This window comes from Penaeus monodon, unplaced genomic scaffold, assembly GCF_015228065.2.
Source record: "Penaeus monodon isolate SGIC_2016 unplaced genomic scaffold, NSTDA_Pmon_1 PmonScaffold_8124, whole genome shotgun sequence".
NCBI classification, from domain to species: Eukaryota; Metazoa; Arthropoda; class Malacostraca; order Decapoda; family Penaeidae; genus Penaeus; species Penaeus monodon.
In genome coordinates, this window is record NW_023663354.1 from 13,072 (window position 1) to 15,033 (window position 1,962).

Genomic DNA, 1,962 nt, shown 5'->3' on the forward strand with positions numbered 1-1,962 from the left:
ATTTAAAAATTCTAATGTGAGTGTATTAATTTTTACATATAAATCATTTTATAAATTTTTTTAAAGGGGGTAAAAATTTCTTTTTATAAAAATATACTACATAATAAATGTGTTTTTTTTTTGTGTGTTTTTTGAAAATCTGTTTATTGTTTGCATCCTCGTGTAACCCTTAGAAAGAAAACAAATTATAAAAAATTTTTTTTGCAAAAAGTCCCAAATATTGGCCCCACCGAGAGAAACCTTTTTAAATTTGAACCTTCTGGGCGCCTTTTTAAATTTGGTCTAGGAAGTCCCCTGACATTTGGTTCGCGTGTTATTCCTTGAGGACGCAGAACCAAGCTGATTTGGGGATAACCTTGGTTCTGCCCGATTCCCTTTTTTGGGTGTTTACTGGTTTTGGCGGTTGTTGTACTGTTCTGATGCCGGATCCATAACGGGCCAGGTAGTTTTGGTTCTGGCTGTAAAGGGCTTGGGGAAGGGGGGTTCAGGTTCTGATTGATGCGTTGGTTCCATAAAGCTGGGAAATTGTACCTGATATTGTTTTTGCGACTGGAAAGGCTTTGATCGCGGTTCTGCTGGTACTGGTAGCGGTTCTGTTGGTACTGATTGCGGTTCTGTTGGTACTGTTTCTGGTAAGACTGGTCGCGGTTCTGATAGGACTGATCGCGGTTCTGGTAGGACTGATCACGGTTCTGCTGGTACTGGTTAAGATTCTGCTGGAACTGGTTGTGGTTCTCGTAGGACTGATCGCGGTTCTGATGGTACTGGTTGCGGTTCTGCGAAAATTGGTAACGGTTCTGCTGATTCTGAGTGCGGTCCTGTTGGTACTCGTTAAGATTCTGAGAATACTGAATGGGTTTCAGTTGGTACTCATTGTAGTTCTGCTGGTTCTGATAGCGGTTCTGTTGGTAATCATTGCTGTACTGAGAATATTGGTTGCGGTTTCTCTGATATTGATTGCGGTTCTGTTGATATTGATTGCGGTTCTGAGAATATTGGATGTTTTCCAAGTTCTGGTTGCGATTTTGTGAGTATTGGTACTGGTTACGATTCTGTCGGTTTACATCGTAGTTCTGTGAGTATTGGCCACGATTCTGTTGGTACTGGTTGCGGTTCTGTTGGTAGTTTGCTTCCCTGTTGGATAGCACTGTACTGCCTGGTCTGAGCCTGCAGTCTCTGCTCCTGTCCCTGGAAAGCCTCGCCTGTGTACTCCTTGCGGACGGTGGCCTGGAAGCCTGTGCCGGGAGCCACCGAGTAGTCGACCACACGCAGAGAGCCGTCGGGGTCCATGGCCGAGTACTGACCCACGACCACGTCACCTCGTCGTTCCTCTCGAGCAGACTTCATGTCCCCAGTTGATTTGGCGTCGACCTCGTAAGCCCAAGCGTACTCCGGATTCTGCAAACATCAAATGGTAGTAAGAAAAAAGAAAAGAAGAAGAAAAAAACGTACTACTACTGGCTTATAACGAAAATTTAATATATATATGTATCAAGAAATCAGTGGGATACTAACTGGATCATTGTATTCGACTTGGCCAAGACTGTATTGCAGGGCCATCTCTTCAGAGCGTTCTTTGAAGCCTTGGGAGAAGGCTTGGTGGTTCCGGAGGAGTTCTGATGAAGGCTGGAGTCCCTGCTCCACCTCCACGCCTCGTGAATCCAACATATAGGAGCCATCCTGTGCCGCCACCCTTAGGGTAGCGCCTACACATAGTAATATCACCAGTGCTAGCTGCAAGAGGTTAAAGATAAAAAAAGATAGAGTTAGATAATTGAATTGTATGTTATACAGAACAGGGAAAAGAAAGAAATACCTATTTTGTACCTTCATGGTGAGGAATACGAGGCTGATGCGGCGACGTCGACGGCGACCGCTTTATATAACCAAGCAGTGGCCCCGCCTACCCCGCTCTCGAAGTCTCGGATATCCTGCAGTCGTCCGTCTGCCCCTATCGCGTTT

The 1,962-nt window shown here is 45.1% G+C and overlaps 1 pseudogene; it reads right to left on the minus strand.

Annotated features, from left to right (window-relative positions):
* Positions 1 to 313: 313 nt before the first annotated feature.
* Positions 314 to 1,839, minus strand: LOC119571814 (annotated as a pseudogene).
* Positions 1,840 to 1,962: the final 123 nt, after the last annotated feature.